Genomic DNA, 22,466 nt, shown 5'->3' with positions numbered 1-22,466 from the left:
CTCCACACCATTGCTACCATGGGTCAAAAAGGGGCGAGGTTTTGTCGTTCGCTTATTCGGAATTCGACGTTGGAGACGTTCACCCATATTGGGATCGACGATATAAAGGTAAACCTCAATAAAATTCAGTTTAGTTACTGAAAAATTCAGTATTCTGAAATTAGTGTAGATAACCCCTGCCAGGGTCACAACAGTGTTTCTTAAACAGATAAAATTTAAGAGACTTCCTAATGGAAGGCACCAACTTGCATGTCTGAAATATGGAAAGTACCTGAATTCAAAGGACCAGGACAAAATAAGGAAAAGAAATCCTGCTAAATATCTGTAACTGAGTCCCTGGAACAGTTAGTAGCCCAATATCTAATGATCTGAGCTGTGTTACAAGTACAGGGGTCTTAGCAACTCTTTTGAATCATGTAGGGCATAACAAATGACAGTAAGGATCTTAAATGCATATCTGGATGCAACAGACATTCAGCTGCACAGGCATATGACATGTTCTAGGTATGCCAGGTAACAACCTGACGCTGGAAGTTTGCACTCACTGTAGACAGACCAGACCACCATGCAAAAGATCCAAGTAAAGAGCTCTGTGCAATAAGGGACAACAAACACAGTCATAGTTCTGAAGATAGTGTACAGCATGTGATCTGTGCAATATTCTTCAGATGGAAAATATATTTTTTCTTTCTGAATACCTTTACTAAATTATCACCTAAGACAAAGGCATACATAGAAAAGAGAATAAACCATATTAATATTCAAAATATACATATATTATACATTAAATATGTTTTCTTTCTAACAATTATTCACAACACTTCAATTGTTCAGTTCCTGTCTTACCTTAAACCCCACCCCTCCTCCTGCTGAACAATATTTTGCCTGAAGTGTTTCCACAAATTTCATTTATGTGTAAGCAATTTGCTCCTTCCCTTTTGTAAAGATCTCACTTCTATTTTTTTTCTCCTTTACAAATTTCAGTACTTCAGTTAAAATTTGTTTAGATTTTGATTTCCATTTTCTAGGAATTTTTTTTTTTTTGGCGGCCAATAGCATTAAACGTAGTGAGGCCTTACTATGTATAGGCAATTCAGATCATGTGTCCCAGTTGAAATGAATCATTTACTTACAGCCATTTGCCCCACCAAAACATCTGACAAAATATTCTACATGGAATTTTTAAAATCTTCCCACTTCTTACACTCCCCCCAAAAATAAACTTGTTTCCAGTTATCTCTCTCATTTCCATCACACCTCCAGCATTTGCTATCTATCTGAGGAAAATGTCTCTGAAGTCTGCTTGGAGTATAAAATACCTATGCAAACACTGCTTGGAGTATAAAATACCTATGCAAAATTCCTAAATCTTCTTCCTTGTTACATTCTTGGGAGCCTACAGATGTCCCTCCATTGTTCCTTTGTAAATTGCCTTGCCAGTCTCTCTTCCCAATGCTTTTTAACTTCTCTTGATTTATTCTTATACTTACCATGCAATATTTTACATACCACACTAATTATCTCCTTTTTAACAGTTTATTTTCTAAACCCAACTAAAAGTTCTAGCAGAGCTGCTGTTTCACTTAGAACTCCTGTATCCATTTTTTTCTTTGCCTATACTCTATCAATTTAGTAGGGAAGATAGTCTTTAACCTGCAGCCCAAGAATCTGCTTGGCCTCATACCACTTTATTACCTTACCCTCACAAGTTCCTTGATCCCAATACCTTGGTTCCTTTTCCAACTTTCTCCAGAAAAATCTAACCCCCTCCTGCCTGTTTGCTATACCCCTACTTGCAGTCATCCCTATTAGCAAAATCTCATTTCTCCATTCCTGAGTTAGCTTAGTTCTTAGAATATTTTCTGCAACTTTATGAATATAATACTGTGTATGGTTGCTCTTATTTCTCCTTAAGGATCTGCATTCAAAATTTTACACTCTCCCTCTCTATTTATTAGACTTCACCCTGTTTCATCATCATCCTTTTCCACTTATAAACTTCTGCTTGTATTATGTATATAAGCCTTAACTGTGTAGCTCTAAAGTATCCATTCAATCAAATTTAAACCACCAGCTTCTCTGGGGAGGATCCCCTTATCCCACTTAACTAGTACCCTCTTCTCCTCACAAATAATTTTCTTCAACTTTTTAGTAATTATTGACCATTATTTATCCTCTGATCAATAAAAATATGTATGACGTATAAATAGAGCTAAAGGGACTAAAAACATTCTCACTGCTTGTATCTTGCTATCCATAAACATACTCAAGTGCTTTCAGTTTCTCAGTGTTTATATTCTCTTTTGTTTAGTATCTTTCCACATATCCTTAGCTGCCTTAACAGAATCCTTTTTAATCCACATACCTAAATACCTCTGCTTATCATTTCCCCATAAATATGGGTATTGCTGAATCAATTCATGTGTGGGTACAGACTTTAACTCAAAACTGTCTCAAAGTATGAGAAAATGTCAACACTGAAATGCCCTTTTCTGGATTTATCAAGTACAAAATAATATCATCTGCAAATAAAGTTAACTTTTCTTATTTACTATACCAGTTATATCCCATGATTTGTGAGTTCATTGTTTTTTTGTAGATGCCTCTAAGTAGAAAGCAAATAACTAAGGGGAAAGAAGAAAATGCTGCATGGTTCCTCTGTTCAAACACATCTTGTATGACAGGAACACCCCCAACCTTAACGCTTGCTTTTGATTCTTCATATACCCTCCAAATTAACCTTATTATTCTATCAAATGCTTCCGTTACCTTATTTATAAAATCCCAACTGACTCTACTGAATGCTTTCTCAGCCTCAGGATCTGCCAACAATAGTGGTATTTTCTTATATTCTGCTAACCTCTGAATCATCATCATTCTACTAATGGTGTCAAATGTTCACAAACCCTCCGCAAATCCACACTGATCTATATTTGTCAATTTTGGCAACATCTTTGACATTCTATTAGCTACTATAGACATATAAACACTTTATAATTATGGCTTAAATTTGAAATGGGTCTATATGCACTGGGCCTAAATGGACTTTGTCCTCTTTGAGTAATAGAGTCATTACTTTTTTTTCTCCAAGATGACCCCCCCCCCTTTTAAAATACTGTTAAACAAAACCTTCCAGATCTTGATTCCTCTCTTTCTCCCATCTTCCAAACTTCCACAGGAATACTGCCTATCCTGGAGACTTCCCTGTTGATTGATTAAACATTTTTATCTGATCTCTTCCTATATTCTCTATTAATTGTTACACATCTTACGCTAACTTTAGCATAATTAAATCTTCCATAAATATTTTCTTTTGTGCCTTTTCTTTATTTCTAAATTCCTCTGATTTATACCATTTTTATAAAATGTTTGAAATATTTCTAATAACTCTATAGGTCTTTGGTTATTTTTCACTGCCATTGACTCAATACGTTTGATGACAGCCCTTTCTATATCTGTTGCCTAAATTGTTGTGCTAAAAGTTTTTGTGTTCTGGAGTCATTATCAAAACCAGTAGCTTAACAGCAACCTTTTTAAACTCATGCATATTATTAAAATATTCCCTCATTTTTCCTTTAACACTTTGCAGTTGTTCCTCTTCTTGTTCTGTCAAAACCCCCTTATTATGAAATATGTTAAACTTTGTGAACCACCTCTACATAATTCCAATTACTTTTCCCACATCTGTTTTTTTTTTTTTTATTTCTGCCGTATTTTAAACTCCATTTTCATTTTATCACACCCACTATCTCTTCTGAAGAAATTAGTATCTTCCTTACTCACGATGCCAGGGTAATCCTATGAGCTAGGCCTGTAAAGGCTCCAGGGCCATTAGCCCAGTACACACCTATGAACTCTCAAATAATTTCCACTACCCATTCCTTCAATTCCTTTCTTTTCAACTGTTTACTAGGAATGTGCCAGTATCTCATTTTAACTTTATTATACTACAGCTTTATCTTAGTTTTATTGGTATATGATCTAAAATAGTTATTGGATGAGTGTCACAGCTATCAGTTATTTATCCATGCTCCTGTGAAATATAAATTCTATCTAGTCTAGCCCATTTATTGTATCTTGGTGAATAATATGTCAATTATGTCTGATTTCCTACTACTGAATGCACGTCTTACATAACAAATGTTCTCATATATTTTGTTATATCATCCCTTTTAGGTCCCCAGATACATCTTCACTATTGTAAGTCAAGTTCCATTATCCAGCCATAAATAATTTTCCCTGCTGAAAGCTGATTATTTCTACCATTTTTTTTATTTTTATTTTTTATGCTCAATAACAGTAGTTTTTGGTGGAATATAAGTATATGCCAGTGTAATCCTCCTCCCTTGCCATAAACTCATTACTACCTGAAATCTACTATTATTGTCTTTTTTTCCTGTTTTGTCACTACCTGAACTCCTTTAGCAATCACTATTATTCCACTTTTCCTTTGCCTTTTATATTTTATTGAATGTCCATCCTGAAATCCTTTCTTTGTCAAAATTGCTTGTTCACTTCTCTCTAAATGTGTCTTCTGCAACATTTCTATTTGTAATCTACATTTTTTAATATAACTTATTATTTTTTTTATTTGGTTTTAAAACAATAGATCAATTATAAAGCAGACAATTAACTATTTACATAGGTCCACAGCTGATCAATACATCAAAGTTATACATATCAACAACAATTAATATTTTTCAAGCAAGTCTTTAAGTTTAAGCCAAGATTTATATGAATGAGTAAAATTAGAAGTTCTCATCTGTATATTATACAATTCACTACTGCAAACACGTTTTGCCATACTAAAAAAAATCAACACTAGAGGGGGTTACTTTACAGGCTATAGCAAGAGTAGACTAAAGAATAGGAATTTGGGTTTTTAGAATTATTTCAGGAATTGGAGCATTAAATTAAACTAAAGATTTAGAAATATTATATCTATCTGACCATAGAGATTGAATGAAGTTATTAATTTCTTTCCAAAAAGGGGAGATGACTTCACATTTATATATCATATGCATCCAATCAGCTACTATTTCAGAATCACATCTCCAGCACTTAATTCTATTTTATTGATACATAATTGTAATTTTGTTAGGAGTGACAAAAGCTCTATGTAAGATTTTCCAAGAGAAGACATTTTAATATAATGATGTGGTTTTATCTGTAGATTTTAATATTATTTTCTTGTATTCTTCAGAGAATTCTTCATTATTAATTTTTGAGGAATAATTCCAATATGTGAAATCTAACTTGAGAATTTTATAAATGTATGACAAATATGATTTACTTTTCATTGTATAATTATTGGGGAACAATTTCTTATCTAGGCTAGATATCTTATTTATCTCTGTGTTCACAAACCCTCTAAATATTTGTAAAATTAACCAGTTCTCAGAATCTTGATTGTATTTGGACCTTAAATTTTCAACAGTAAATATATCAGTACTATTCAAGAATTGATGACAACAAATTAAGTTACTTTCTTGTTTCAATGCTAGCATTTTGTTGAAGTTATGAGTTTCTAAGCAGCTATTTATATATACAATTGGAAACATAGAACATTTTAAGTCTTTACTAAAATGGTTAGAATATATGAACTTTTGGAAAGGGAAAAATATGTTATTTAAATAGGAAATTTGAGAAGAGGGTGTAATATTTATGCAAAAATATTTTAATAACCAGATAAAACTCTTAGGAACTATTTGTTTATGACTGGTTGTGATATATTTATTATTTACTAATAATATTTATTGATGTATTTATTTCCATTTTGAATGATAAGATGAATTTATCCACAACACTATAACTTTTAAAATTGCTGAAGTAGCATATAATTGGATATCAGGGAATCCTCTTCCACCATTATCCCAACCTTTTCTGTGCCAGTCAAAGGAAACTCTTGGCTTATTAGGATGCAAAAAAGTTTAAGTAGAATATTATTTATTTTTTTCATTTTTGGTGAAGACAGTATTATAGACTGTAAGACAAAATATTTTAGGGAGAATTGGCATCTTAAGCATTAATCATTCTTCCATGGTAAAGAAGAATTTGTTCCAATTTGTGACTAAACTTAACATTTTACCAGCAACTGGTTGAGTTTGTATAATTTTTTTTACTATTAAACATAATGGTTTTACTAAGGTATTTCATTTGATTGTTATTCCAATTGAAGTTAGAATACTTTCTGTATGAATGTTTAATTTTTTATTAATTAATAATGCACTTGTTTTATTATGATTAAATCTTAATTTTGAAATTTCTTCAAATTGACTCGTAACTAATTATATGTTCTAATGAGTTTTTTATATTTCCTATTGTTAGTAAAATATTTGCAAAGAGTTGAATATTTAGTTCAAAATCTTCTTTTAATTTGATACCATTAATGTTCTTATTGGATCTAATATTATTAGCAAGGGATTCTATAGCTAATGGAAAAAGTAAAGGTGATAATAGACAGCCAGGTCTATATCACTTTGATGAAACAGGAGAAGTTCGAACACCATATGTTCGAACTTCTAACCTTGAAGTGCAAAACCATTGAAGACTCAGAATAGTGATTTGTTCCCAGGGAAAAAAAATCGCTGTTCCAAGAAACACGCACACAACACAAGCACACTAAAAAAACAGCAATCCACACACATACACTTAAAATCCTACATCTAACCCTACACTAAACTGTACATACACTATCTATCCACTTACCTTAACCCAAACCCTAAGGTCCATCACTATCGCACACTCACCTGACCTGCACCCTAACTCACCTATCCCACCCTAACCCTAAAGTCTGTCACTATCGCACATCTACCTCACCCGCGCCCTAACGTCCACACAATTGCACACTTACCTGAATCCGACCCATAAATTTCCACCACAGTGCTGAAACTCGCGAAGCCACAGAAATGGCCAACTGAATTCTTTCCCTGGGAAAGAATTTGGTGTTCCGCAGCTTCGCGATAATCAGTTTTTGAACTTCACAGTTCAAACATATTGTGTTTGAACTGCTGAAGTTTCGACAAACTGATAGGAACCCTGGACAGCCTTGTTTTGTGCCTTTTTGTAATTTAATGGAATTGGAAAGACGAGAACATATTTTATCATAAGCATAAGAGCTATTGCATAACTTGGAAATTAATACAAGTAGCTCAGGTGAGAAATTGTATATTTTAAGTGTTTTAAACAGATACGACCAATTAACTGAGTCAAACACCTTATCTAAATCAAGACTAATGATAGAACATTCTTTTTATTTTTATTTATATAGTCAATTAATGCATGTATTCTTATCTTATCTTGTACGTGTCTAAAATAAACTCAGTTTGATTATTGTTAATTAGTTTAAGTATAAGTAGATTAATTATGTTAGCTAAAATGGACATGAACATCTTACAGTCCACATTTAAAAGTGAAATTGATCTAGATGATGATCATTATGTAGGATCCTTATCTTGTTTTAAAATAGATGATATAAGGGAATATTTTCATAATGGGGGACTTCAGCAGTTGTTTTTATTTCCCTGTAGACCTCATCTAATATTTAACTGCATCATCTAGTATTATTTTATATAGTTTTGGTATAAGACCATCTAAGCCCAGCACATTATTACCTTTTAACATTTTTATTTGATCTTTTATTTCTATTAAAGTGAATGGATTATCATTTTTTTTATTTCTTCACTTATTTTATTATTTATATTTTTCCTTAGAAAAGTATCAAATATATCATCATTATCTAGGTTATTTGTATTATTTATATTTTCATAAAATACTTCAAATCCCTCAAGAATACCTTTAATATCTGTTGTTCTTTCTAGTTTATTATTTATATGTGTTATAATTTCTTTGATATGATTTAGTTTATTCATTTTCTTTGATCTAAGAATGAGTTTATTCAAACTTAAAGGGTTTAGTAAATATGCCTGAAGTTTAAGTTTTTCAAGGTTTATTGAAACTTTAGAATTTCAACATATTTTGCATTTAAGTTCAGACTGATTGATAATGTCATTTGGTTTCAGATTTAATTTTAGTGTGTCTATTTTGGCCTGTAGTGTATTCAATTCTTTGTCCCATTCTCTTGTTTTACTAATATACCAACTTGTAACTCTTCCATTTAAGTAAGCCTATAATGAACCCCACAGGACAATGTCAGATACTTCGCCATTCATGTTTATTTCTAGGAAATTTTTGATCTCTTTAGTACATCAATCCTTGAAGCCTGTTATTTTAATAATGTATACCGGTAATCTCCTGTGATGTACTATATTGTCACTTTTTAAAATAATATTAAAGATTACAGCATTATGGTCCAATAATGGACATGAAACTATTAAAACTTCTATGATATGTGATAACAGATAGTTGAGACAAAAATGTTAGCAATATTTGTTTGTGTTCCATATCTATGTGAATAATTAGCTCATACATATCCTTTAAATTCATTAGATTTACAAAAGTCATTTTGTTTGGCTGAAGATGTGATTCTCAGCTTTCTATGTCTAGTGGAATCTTTGTCTGATAAAATACAATTAAAATCACCAAACAACATCTTTATTAAGTAAATGTGTTTCCTGTAGAAATACTATTTGAGCTTTATGTAATTGCAAGTATTTGAACAGACTCCCCCTCTTTTCTGGATTATTCAATCCATTAATATTACTAGATATGCATTTAAAATCAGACATTTATATAAGAGAGAAAAAAATGGGTATAATGAAATCACATTTATGTACAGAACTTTTACATATTTTATATATAACAATATGAAATCTTCAGCTATGGACAAAATTTTTGAAACAAATAAAAAATTACCTAATGATATAACCCTAAAACATTCTACCATGGAATAATGTATTCCTAGTTTGTTGAAAAAGATGAACAAACTACCTCTCAAACTCTCCATTAGACCAACAGTGCTTAACTCATGCTTCTGATTCATACTTTTAGTATGCATCATCTTAAAAAAGCCCATGAGTGAGTTATTATGAATAAGAAAAGTTAAACAGGTATTCTGAATCTTTATTATATGTTTACCACACTGAATATATCTGCAATCATCTTTCCTTGTATCTCAAATTGTCTCCCTGGTCTACTCTTGGGAGGAAGTCAATTGTTATTTTTTTATTTAATAATTTATAGGTAAGATGATCTTATATTTTTCTGTTTTATTTACTAATTTATAGGTAAGATGATCTTATATGTTTCTGTTTTATTTACTATCAGGGCCTCTGGAATTACTGTTTAATTGTAGCCTTCAAACAGGTTTCATGCCTCATGAATGGAAAAAGACAACAGTCATCCCTCTGCACAAAGGTGGGCCATCTACAGACCCCAGAAATTACAGACCCATAAGTCTCACTAGTCTTACATGTAAAGCCATGGAAAGAATTATCATGGAGATGATCAATAGAGATATAGTAAATCTTCAGACACTGGACCCAACCCAGTTTGGTTTTGTCAAGGGCAGATCATACCTACTCAACCTGGTGGACTTTCTTGAGAAGGTCACCAAAGCAATGGATGTGGGCAAAATTGTTCACACTGCCTGCCTTGACCTGGCCAAAGCATTTGACACAATACCCCACTCGGGCATTGTTGAGAAACTTGAGGTTAGGTATAAACCTGAATGTCACCTGGTGGATAGCCAACTGGCTCACAGGACCCAGTATGTTAGAATTGGAGAGTCCAGCTCTACAAAGAGGCTAGTCACAACTGGAGTCCCTCAGGAATCAGTCCTTGGACCACTCCATTTTGGTATTTACTTCTCAGAAGACAAGGCCAATGTCAATGGTCTCTAGCTGACCAAATCTGCAGATGATTACAAATTAGGAGCTGTCACTGAATCTCACCCTGACACAAATGTTCTCCAGGAGGGGCTAACACAGACAAACAACTGGTGTCAGAGCCATGGACTAAAACTAAATGCTAAAAAGTGCATAACAGTATCCTTCTGGAAGTCATCCATCCCTAGTAACTATCATATTGATAACACACCACTTAGAGTTGTCCCAGTAGTTAGGGACTTAGGGACACACATAAATAGTAATCTAGTCTTTGACCATCATGTGTCTACAGTGATGAGGAAATTATTCTATATTGCACAACTTATAAACAAAGGTATGACATCTAAATCAAAGGAAGTCATTGTTTCACTGTATTTAGCATTCATCAGACCTATCATACAGTACAATGTCCTCTTTGGTATGCCCCTAACCAGGCATATCCAACAATTGGAACATTCACATATGTTCCTCACTAAAAGAATACAGGTCTTAAGTAAAATGTCCTATGCAGAATACGTCAAGGCCCTATCCCTGTATTCAGTCTCCTACAGGCTTTTGAGGGGAGATCTATGCCTGGTATAAAGAGTGTTGTCAGACACCAATCTGATGGATCTCCTGCAAAACAAACAGCACCAGAATTACCCATTCTAAAGACTTAAACCTTTCCTGTGATATAAACAGGTCCTGCTGGAGAGATAGGTATGTATCTCAGAAACTACCATATCTATGGAACAGGCTCCCCATCCATGTGAAGCAAAGTTCCTCCCTAACCCAATTCAACTGCATCCTGGACAACTGGGTGGGAAACCGGAACTTCATCCCTGGTTTATAACCTGTCTCTCTAATGGGCACAGGTAACCTGTAAATGGTTCATCTCCGAAACCCCTGCTCACACTTATCAAGGGTATCAGAACTTGTCAGAGATTTGGGATGCATGTCTAGGCTTAAAAAGGGTCTTGCAGTTGTTGGTCTAGTAAACACCTATGAACCTATTTATATTTAGTCTTATATATTTGATATTTTTTATCTAGTACTACTCTAAGAATCAGTCCTATTTTTCATTAAATGTTATGTCTGATGGTATCTGAACAAACATCTGAAAAATCTCCCCTTTTAAGATTCAAACTTTCCAAAATAAATTGTTCTGAGATATTAAGTTTTGTTGCCATTAAAAAGAGACAGTAACAGAGACACAAAATCCTACATTTTTCATTCTATATGGTAGTATATAAACTAACCTTTTGGTAAACTGCAAGCATTCAGAAGTATTTAATAACTGACTGGTTTAAAAGGCAGTTCACTGTCTTTTGCTTATTATCTAACTTGTATTTATTGACATCTTAGCATATGATTCAAAATGTTATGATTGTTTACTTTTAGACAGGAAGAAGTAACCTGACCAGTTCTTAGAATTTCAGAACTCCCTCAGCATCACAAAAGTGTTCATGACTTCTTCAAGCTCGTCTATATGACAAGCGCTTGCAAATGATAAGTTTATCAGATACAATTCACATAAAAATGTTCACAGGTGAATCCAAGCCACCTCTACATTATACATCAATCCATCAAACCCTTTCAAACCATTAAAAAAAACTAAACATTTCAAGGTATGTCAACCACTAAAAAAGCTATTGTATTTAAAGAAATAGCATTTAATGCTTCAGTAAGCACTATTTGTACGAGATGTTTAATATAAAGCAGACCATAATTTTTAAAGGAAACATAGCATATAAACTTGCATTAAAAGAATGACAGTTACGTGTGATCCATGTTTAACTTGTAAAAGTGTGAATGTTACTCTAACTATTTGATAACCTTCCAATAATAACTTTTATATATGTCAGAAACTATATTTTTTATACTTTGTTTATAACATAGCATAACTTTCCTGGGTGCTTTGCATGTCAAGAATACTATCAGTAGCAAGCATTCAGAACTATGTAATAACTGACAGTGGTTTAGAATGCAATTCACTGTCTTTTGCTTATCTAAATTGTATTCTTTGATATCTTAGGATATGATTCAAAATATTACGATTATTTACTTTTAGACAGGAAGAAGCCATCTGGACAGTTCTTAGAATTTTCAGAACTCCTGCAGCCTCACAAAAAGTGCTCATGACTCTAAATTGTTTCAAGCTGGTTTTCATGATAAGGGCTTGAAAATTAACAGTCTGTCAGTTACAATTCACACAAAAATGGTTGCAAGTGAATCAAAGCCACCGTCACACATCAATCCTTCAAACTCCTCCAAACCACCAAAAAAATAAATAAAAAGAAAAAAATCTCAAAGTATCCCAACCACTAAAAAGCTATTGCACTCAAAGACATAACATTTAATGTTTCATCAAGCACTATTTGTATGAGATGTTTAAAATAAAGCAGGCTGTCATTTTTTAAAGGATACATACATATAAAACTTCCATTATAAGAACAGTTATGTGTGATCCAAGTTTAATGCGAAAAAGTATGAATGTTATCTGAAGGTGTGCCACCTAACATAAGTTTCATCATAATAATGACTAGCTTTTAATAAAATAGTTTAACCTTTTAAACTCTGAATGAAAATAATTGGCTTTAATTTCATATGTAGCTAAAAGAATCAAACTCTAACATTTTAAAAAGTGAACTATTAACCATTTGATGTAGGGAAAGAAAGAAATGTATGATTTACCTTGTAAAAAGTAATATTCAGCATATGTTCATAAATATTCAAGCATATCTTTAAATTAATAAGAATTCATAACCATGAAATACATTGATTTGTCCTTCAGATTTTTACAGTTTGTGTCTTTTATTAACTAAGCATCTCTTGTTGCATTTCTCTTCAAAGAAGGTGATAGATACCAGTACATTTCTTCTGTTTTTCTAGGATTTTATTTTTCTGTATAGTATAAAGTCCATTGCGTCTTCCAAGGTGTTAAAAATCATCTTTCCTTCTGCAAGGTGAATCCTTATTTTTCCTGGAAACAAGATTTGTGCCCTAAGTTTTTTCTTTAAGCTTTTAACAAATGGTAAACATGCTTTTCTCATTGACATAATTAATGTAGCATAGTTATTGTCAAATTTTATAGTATTTTCTTTAATTTTAACAGGATAAATAGTCATTGCAGCATTTAAGACTAAATCCTTGTCATGACTTATGAAAAATCTTATGATGACTGACTTTGGTGAAGCTGTTTTTTTAAAGATGATTTAGAAACTGATCTATGTGCCCTTTTGATACCAAAGGAAAAAGCTTCAGGCAGATTCAAAGTTTTAGGCAGCCAGATATTAAGGAACTGAATCATACTCTCTCTCTCTTTTTCAGAAATCTTGTAAATCCTGATGTTATTTCTTCTAGAACTGTTCTCTGTCTTACATTTTCCCGGAATAAGTTGTTTTGATTCAGAAAGAATTTGGCGTTATTCTCATTTTCAAGGAATCTTCCATCAAAATCAGACAATGCCTCTTTTATACTCGAGATTTATGATGATTGTTGTTTAACAGCACTTCAACTTATTTTTTACATTCCTCTTTCAAATTGTCCATTTTGTTTTCTAATTTATCTATCCTGACAGATAACTCACTGATGTTACTTAGTATGCCTTTTGTCATAGTACTGTCTTATACTCTGGGCTTAGAGCGGCTCATTCTGATTCAATTAGTTCTTTCTAGTTTTCTTCACAGCAAGTTTCAAACTTGTTATTTTTTGTAGTAAATCTTTCAGCAGATATTCAACTATAAATCCATCAAGTTTTCAAATGTTCTGTTTGAGGTTATTAGTAAAAATCCTGTCAGAGATATTAAAATGAAGTAGAGCTAATGCTGTCAGCTACTAATCATCTTGGCCACACCCCCAATTCAATATTCTTTGTTTTTCGTCTATAATTATAAGGGCCATTCACACTCCTTGATGATATAGGCAGAAAACCATTCCAATCCAAACCTATTACTTCCACGTATTATACATGACAACTCTTTAAAATGTGATGTGTATTTCCAAAATTTGGCTTACCTGCACACATTGTTTGGCAGGTTGGTCTTTTAAGCAGTTTTTTTATCATCTCCATTTAAACTAATGTCACAAATTTTAAGACTTTGCTTCAATGAAACATTCAAACTAAAAACTAAATTCATTTTCAGAACCTTCCATCCCCTCTTAACTTGGAACAATCATGCACAACACATTTTCAACAAATAAAGTTTTCACACTCCAGACTGGAGAAATTGCTCCAAATTGATGGATGCATCCAAAAGCACTACATACCTAAAATTAAGGTTACCCATGCTAAACAGCATGCTACTGCCAGTGTTTTCACTTACACTGATTCCTATTGGTTTATTTCTATTTTCCTTGCATATGTCAAAAACACCTTGAATATTTTCAGTAAACATTAACTTTTAGCCCTATGAAAAAGTAAGCTGACTATCTTTAAACAAAGAAACTAAATCTTAAAATGTTCTATTAAATGCAAATCTACTGAGGAGGCTGCTACTTCTTATTCACTTCCTACAGTTTCAAACTTTATTTTCTCTCAGAAAAGGGTGCTCAGAACTTTTAAACTTAATTGATTGTACCTGTGGATAGCTCATCTCCAAGCAAAAGCAGTCAGCAAAGTGAAAAAGAAGCAGCTAACAACTTTGCAGATGTATGAAAAAATTGTAATAACTTTCAGTCAGAACATGCTATATAGAGTTCCTCTGGCCAGCTGCCTGCACTTGCAGACTTCTTGTCTTCGCTGAGAGCATTTCTTAATGGGAAAAAAAAAACAACAAGCTGATACCTTTACATATGCATGCAAGCTACCATTTCCATGCCTTTCAGCATTTTGTCTTATTTTTGAATCCTATTCACTTAAAAAAAATCTTAACTGAACATATACTTTTATACCCCACCCCTACACCAGCAGCCCAAGATCAGAGCATTATTTTAACTATAACTTGCTTCTGACTAGCCTTTCTTATAGTGTTACAGTGTAAAACTGTGTATGTCTTACAAGTAAAAAAGTATTTGCTTGCCTATACAGCAGTCAATGATGACTCCCCCACCTCACATTTAAAATACCTCTGATACTATGCAAAACTGCTTTATAATATAACATGCACACTACATCATTAAATTCAGTATACAGACATTAGTAAGAACAAAACTGCTTTACTTACAATGACTTATTCAATCCCTTCAGTGTCCTAAATATTAGTTACATCAAGAGAGGTATATACTTTATAGTTCACCCACAAATTTAATAAAGTCTTCAAAATGCCAGTCTTTCTCAATCACTTTTTCTTTGCAAAACCATATTTGAAATGTCTAGTCTTATATCCAGTAGGACTAATGCTTTATCATCTCCCATTTCTTCACTAATTTTTAATCTTTTGTTTTTGTCTTCTTCCTGATTATCTCCATTTCCCAACACCAGTCTCTAGCTCAAGTCCAAAGTACTCCTAATTCTTCGAATCATCTCCTTTCTTGTTTTGCTTTCATTTTCCTTTGCAGCAAAGAAAAAGGTTTCAATGGCAAAGTCTCTCTATAGGCTTTGTTTTCAGAAGAATGAGAAGCAGAGACACCTGATGGTTGCTGGCTCACTCTTTGTTGGATAAACGTTATTTTCTCTGCATCAAAAATTACTTTGATTCTCTAAGAAAAAAAATATTCTGAAGGCAGCTGGATAGAGCAGCTTGAATCTCACACCTTTCTTTTGATATTCCCTGATTGCTGGGATAATTTTGCATCTTCTCTGCCTGGTATACAGTGAATAATAATTTTCATCATAATACAGTCTGTTCCTTCCAGTTTTTCTGTAACTGCAGAAAATCTTAGATTTTCTATGCATGCTCTGATTTCTAACTCTACTATTTTTAGAAACAGCTTCTGCTGAGAAGCTTCATAGTCGGTCTTTTCTTAATTTCAAACTCCAATTTTTGCCATTTCATCAGTTCATCTGAACAACTACTTTACAGGTTCTTATATTTTCCAATCTTTTGTTATTTGGGTTGATTTATTCATTCAATGTTTCATTTATTTTAATTACCTATGAATACATTTGATTTATTTTTTTCTCTCTAAATTACTGGAAACCAACTCTTATACCCAAGCTATAACTTGATCTGCTTTTTCTGAACATCTGCAGAATTTTTCTTTGAGGTTTCTCCTTTTCTGGTTGATTTTCCCTTAGGTTCTCTAAATTTCATCTTTGCTAGCCAGAATCCTTGCAGTGTAATCTAGTAAATGACTAGTTTATCCAAATTGACTGTTTCAAAGACCTTTTTTCTTTGTTTACACACTGGGAGTGCTGAAATAAACCTGCTGATCAATGTGCTGGCATCTTGGAAGCCATAAATGGCAGCAAATACCTGATCCTCAAGTCTAGGCCTGTCCTCAAGAACAATGGTCAGATCACATATGTGTGAAACAAATTCTATTTAAATTTCACCATAATAAAAGATGCATATGCAGGAAAATGTGACAGATGGATGTTAGCATGTATCAGCATTGCTTTAGCCTTAGCTGGGTTGAGATTTTGTCAAACAAATGTCATCCAGTCAAGAATGGAATTCTAGTGGTCTTCCAAAGAGGAAAAATCAGGCATGCTTAAAAGGAGAGGTATACCTTATTTACTTATTTATTTCTTATTTGTTAAGTGGGTAAGTGAACTAGTTCATGGACCATTTTGGCCACAACCAGGGACACAGAGGCAAAGACAATAGCAGTGTCGTCCAAAGAAGTAGTAGTATACAAAAATTAACAGAGTGATAAAGTGTAATGGATAAGAAAAACACTGGCAAAACTTAAAGCAATTACTAAACTAAATTTAAAACATGTAAGTTTTAAGTATGTAGAGAGGTTATAAAAAGAAGCAGATTAACTTTACTCAGGAATACATACAATAAATAAAATTTGCAGGACTTTAAGAAAAATATGTAGTGTATATACAATACATTTTAAGCTGTGTAATGCTGAAGTATTGCTGACTACAAAGTAGACAAGCAATAAGGGTATATATCAACCAGCATCATAGAATCAGTTGCATTTATTTCTTTTATAAACTGCAGCTTAAGTAAATTTTTAAATCTATTAAGTTGGTTGATATTTTTGATATCTTCTGAAAAGCTGTTCCACGTGACAGGTGCTATTTTAGAAAAGACATTTTTGAAGGTGGACAGCGTGTACTCTGGCTGAAGGAGTTGAATGCAGTCATTATTCCTGAATTAGTAAATTTAATCTCTGAAATTAAGTTTGTTGAGTAGTGGTAGATGGTACTTTCTAATAATGAACTTTAATTTAAGAGTGTTAAGTAAGAAACTTACCCTCATAGCAAAAGGCGAACTATATATTTTTCTGTAAACTGAGGCAATGATGCTCTGTAATGTAGAACAATTCAATAAATCTCAGTATTTTAATTTCAGTTATTTGAAGCTGGGTAGAGTTGTGAGAGGAGAAGAGTGAGATAATTGACAGAGCATGTTCTAATCTTGGTAGAAGAACATTTAAGGCAATTACATGTGTAGCTTCAAAGGGTAGTAGGTTTGAAATGTTTGTGTGAGGTTTTAAGTAGGGATGTGACTCTGCTGATTGTGGAAGTCTTTCAAGAAGATGCTTTGATCAAAGGTGACTTCTAAATTCTTTTGAAGTGACTGAGGGCAATCAGTTTCCACTAGGATCAGTAATGGTGAGGGAATGTGTGTTAAGTACTTTGTGATTTGTGCCAAAGAGCATAACAGTGTTCTTTTATGCATTAACAGTGAGTGTGTTAGTATGGAACCAGTTCCAAATTGTTTTGAAATTGTCTTCCAATGTAGTGTTGAGTGTAAAGTTTTTTTTATTAGCTTGTCTAATGACAAGCTCATCTGCTGTGATGCAGTTGATTTGAGGAACTTCCCAGGAAGATCACTTCTGAAAATGGAGAAAAGATGGGGGACCAAGTACTAACCCTTGGGGAACTCCTTTGTTGGCTGTGCCAGTCACTGAGTTGTTGGCAAAGTGAGTAATCAAAAGATAATGCTGAAACCATTAACAACTCTCAAGTAAGAATCCTATACTTAAAAACTTTTTTAGTAATAAGCTCTGTTCAACTTTATCAAATGCATCTTTCAAGTCCAGAAAAATGACATCAGTGAACTTGCTCCATGTTGTAGTAGATGTTATTAATAATTGTGCAGATAGCTGTAATTGTGCTGTACCTGGGTCAAAATCTATGTCAGTATGTTATATTTAGTGATACAGCTCTAGCACATAGGAAATACAATTTGTCAAGTATTTTAGTCAGAGGGTAAAGGTGTGCAACAGTTGTTTACAGTGGAGGGAGAAAACACATTAGCAAAAGATATGAGAAGTTTTAGTAGTGAGAGTTAAAATGGAAAGGAAGGCAAGGGGTTACAGAATAAGGTAGTGACAGATTTACAGATACTTGTGTAACTTTGATGCAATTCAGCACTTTAAGCAGTATCTAAGTTTTCTAGGGGCTTTTGTACCTCTGATTTTAGTATGGTTTTGAAGTAGAAGGGAGATACTATAGGACTTTGTATAGAGGTAGGCTGGGTGAATAAGCAGGTGCTTTGTTGAATAAAGGATTTGAGGAAGGTGACTGAATACAAATGCTACCAATAGGTGTTTTAGAAGAGATTTGGTGAAAGATTGTTTTTATTTACAAAAAATAGTAATATTGCCTGTTTTTACTGCATTCCAGACTTTTTGGGTGCTCCTAAATAGGTTAATTGCATCCTCTTACAATATTCAGCTTTGGCTTAAATATTGCTGATTCAGGTCTCATGTTTTGATTTTTTTTTTTTTTTTTTTTTTTTTTACAATTTCCTGCATTTGGCTGAATTTGAAGGGTCGTTTTCCAATCCTTTTTTTGCCTCTGATATTTTGGGCAAGCCACTGTGCTGGTTTGCCTTACCACTTGAGATTTATAAGGAGATGCAGTTTGTCCTGTATTCATCATCATCAGCCCCCCCCTTTCCCATTTTTTCTACATGGGGTCAGGGTATCATGTTAACTGTCGTCAACTCTCTCAGTTCAGTGCCACACTCCTGCCTTCTTCAACACTCATGCCTGACTGTCACAGATCTTCTTTCACACAATCCATCCACCTATTTGCTGGACATCCTCGCATCTTTCTTACCTTCTTCTTTTCTGTCCCAAATCTTCCTCACCAGACTGTCTTATGCTTTTCTGCACATGTCCAAACCACCGTAATCTATCCTCTTTGATCTTTTGTGAAATTGGAACTACCGTGGCTTCTGTTCTTATGTCCTCATTTCTTCATCTGTCCCACAGTGTGCATCCTACCACCCTTCTCGGGCACTTCATTTCCATCACATCTAGCTTCTTCAACTGTTCTGTCTTCACTGCCCAGGTTTTTGTACCATACAATATTACTGGTCGCACCCCTGTCTTGTACACCTTACATTTCAGCTTCTTTGGCATTCTTCTGTCATAGACTACACCAGACACTCTGTGCCAATTGGCAGGAGCCCCATTGATTCTAGCTTTGACCTCTTCACTCAACCACCCCTCCCAGAAACTTGAAGCTGTTTACCAGTTCCACTATCTTCCTTTCTATTTCTATTCTCAGCTTCTTCTGATTTCCTCAATTTGCTGCCATTACCACTGTCTTATCTGTGCATAGTTTCAATCCATGTGCCTTTAGTTTTGCATTCGATTCTCCTATCCTTTGCTGAAGTTTTAGCTCAGAGTCTTCCTGTAATGTCATATCATCTGCATATAGCAACTTTGTTGATCTGCCCCCTCAGACCTGTTTGTTAATGTAATCCATCACCAGTATGAACAGCAGTGGGCTCAGAGCTGAACCCTGGTGTACACCCACTCCCATTGGGAACCCCTCAGTGAGGCTGAACACTGTTCGTACTTGAGTCATTGAATCCTTGTACATAGCCTGCACTAATTCTACCAATGTTTCTGGGACTTCAAGCCACTGCAGTATTGCCCAGATCAGCTTTCTTGTGACCTTGTCATATGCTTTCTCCAAGTCTAGGAATGCCCAGTTGGACTCTCTCCTCATCTCTAACTTCTTCTCAAGTATCTGTCTCACTGCAACCATTGGGTCAATTGTGCTGCATCCTGATCTGAATTCAAACTGCTCATTTCCCATCTTACATTCTACTACTCTGTGTATCCATTTATCAATCACCCTCTCCAGCACTTTCATGCAATGTGATAGGAGTTTGATCCCTCTGTACTGCCCACAGTTGTGGATGTCCCCTTTGTTCTTGTACACTGGCATGAGTATGCTTATTCTCCAGTCATCTGGGATACATCTTTCTCTCCACACTGCTATGAGTACCCTCATAAGCCATTTCCCTTATCTCCCCCAGCATATTTATCATATCTCCTGTGACCTCATCTGAGCCTGCTGCTTTCCCTGACTTCATTTTCCTTAGTGCTGTTCTTACTTCTGCTAGGGTGGGCTCCTCTTCTTCTCTCATCATAGGCTGTTTCTGTGGCACTACAGCTTTTGTAGGGTTTTCTTCATTCAGAAACTGCTGGAAATACTCCTTCCATCTGCCTTTGCTGTTCTGTGGACTGGTGAGCAGGTTGTTGCTTGCATCCCTTATGAATAGTGTCTATCTTCTTTATCTTTCTGTCTTTGCCTTGCAACCTGATATGGTTTCTTTGTGCCACTTAGTCACTTTCCAGAAGTTGGTAGAGTGCCTCCAACGCTCCATTCTTTGCTCTTGCAATTTCTATCTTAGCTTCTTTGTTAGCCAAACAGTAGCCCTTCCTAGCCTGGTCAGTTTTTTCTATCTCCCACTTCTTCCTGCACTCCTTTCTTTTGATGACTTCCTGGACTTCCGCATTCCACCACCAGCTTTCCTTATGTACCTCATTTCCATACCTGGCTCAGCCACATATCTTTTCTGTAGTCCTAACACATGCTGTTTTTAGGCGCTGCCATTCTTGTTCAACTCTACCTATTTCCGCTTCTTTGGGTGCTAGAGCCCTGAGTAATTCCTTGAACTACTGTACTTTCCATCCAGTCAACTTCCAGGTCTTCAGCCTGGTCTCTGTTGACCTTACAACCTTCTCTGACCACTGCTTACAACTGATTGTGGCAACTAGTGGTTTATACTGTGGACCAGATGCTTCATTGTGGATGACTTTGCAATCATGGATTCAACCCCAATGCCTTTTCCTTACTAGGAGGAAGTCCTGAGTTGCATGTTGGCTACTCTTGTGTGTGATCTTGTGGCTGTCTCTCTTTCTGAACCATGTGTTGGCTACTATCAAGCCATTTGCCAGACAGAAGTTTAGAATGGCTTCTCCTTCTTTATTCTGTTGCCCCACCGATGTGGACCCAGGCAGTCACACATTATTAACACCAATTCATGTTGGCCTGCTTTATCTAGTAGGTCCTGCAACTGTCTGAATGCACTCTTTTCCTCACTATCATAACCCTGCTGTGGGGCATAGGGTGAGATTATGTATACTGTCCTATAATTACACTGGAGTCTGATTGCCATGAGTCTGTCATTAATTCTGATGATATCCCTCACTGCCTTCTGAAGCCTTTCTCTCACCACAATTTCTACACCATTTCTAGCCTGTCCCCCTCTTGAGTATTAGACTCTGGAGCCCAAGTCAAGTGGCTTTGCTGCACAATCTTGGATTCATAGGATGTCCAGCCTCCTCTGTATCATCATGTCATCCACTTCCAAGCTGCATCCTGTCAGTGAACCTACATTAAGAGCAGCAATTTTCAGTTCATGTTTGGCAGGCTTGTTGCTTTTACGTCTAGCTTTCGCTCAACAGACCTATCCCAGGTAACCCAGGCTGGGCAACTAGACACCGGACAGCCAGTAGCTTATTGATCCAGGGGTGCTGGTCTTTATGGAGGGCACACACTGGCCAGAAGGGGCACATATACCCCTCCCACTGTTAGCAAGTGTCCCTGACATAGGTCAGAGTAGACTGGGTACTCAACCCACTCATCACTGGTAACTACCCATGCCCATTTTGGTGACATTAGTCAACATGACCAAATCACCTACAGCCATATTTGACACCGTCAAGTGACTAGCCCTGCCACAGCATGTAGTCTGTCATCTGTGTTCTCCTATAATGAGGATACTGCGCACTACAGTAGATGACCATAGCAGTTCGTCTGTATAACTCTTCCCCCTATAGAGCACCAAGTAGAGTCTGTGCTTCTGCTCACAGCTCCATTCATTGGTGAGTTTGAGATGGAAACACTCATGTTTTTTGGATCTGGGAGAAACCCCACTGAGACACAGGGACAAAGTGCAAACTCCAAACAGGCACTGGTCAGATATCAGGATTGAACCTTGTACCTTGTGCATGGGAGGCGAAGACCTTAACCATTATGCCAACTGATCTCAGTTGCAGTTTGCACTGTACTGGAGTAAGTAAATTTTAAAACATGGATAGAGCAGTTGTGGACTTGGTGCAGCTGTACAAGGGGGTCCAAATTTTGGTTTGTGGTTTAGCAATTAACATTTGCAAGGAGAAACTAGGGATGCTTCTGCTAAAACTGTTTGGGTGGTATAGTTTTGGTTTTAAGGGATAAAGTAGTGATTATGGGGCAGTGGTTACTTATGAAGACTGGTAAAATTTGCAGCTGTAGGAGTTTAGTAGGTTTCTCTCTCTCTCTTTCGGCTTATCCCGGTTAGAGGTCGCCACAGTGGAACTCCGGTCTGCTAATGTTTGGTAGTGGATTTT

The sequence above is a fragment of the Protopterus annectens genome, chromosome 12.part0 (genome assembly GCF_019279795.1).
Source record: "Protopterus annectens isolate FY-2018-M chromosome 12.part0, PAN1.0, whole genome shotgun sequence".
Classification (NCBI taxonomy): Eukaryota; Metazoa; Chordata; order Ceratodontiformes; family Protopteridae; genus Protopterus; species Protopterus annectens.
Note: the sequence above shows the minus strand (reverse complement) of the source record.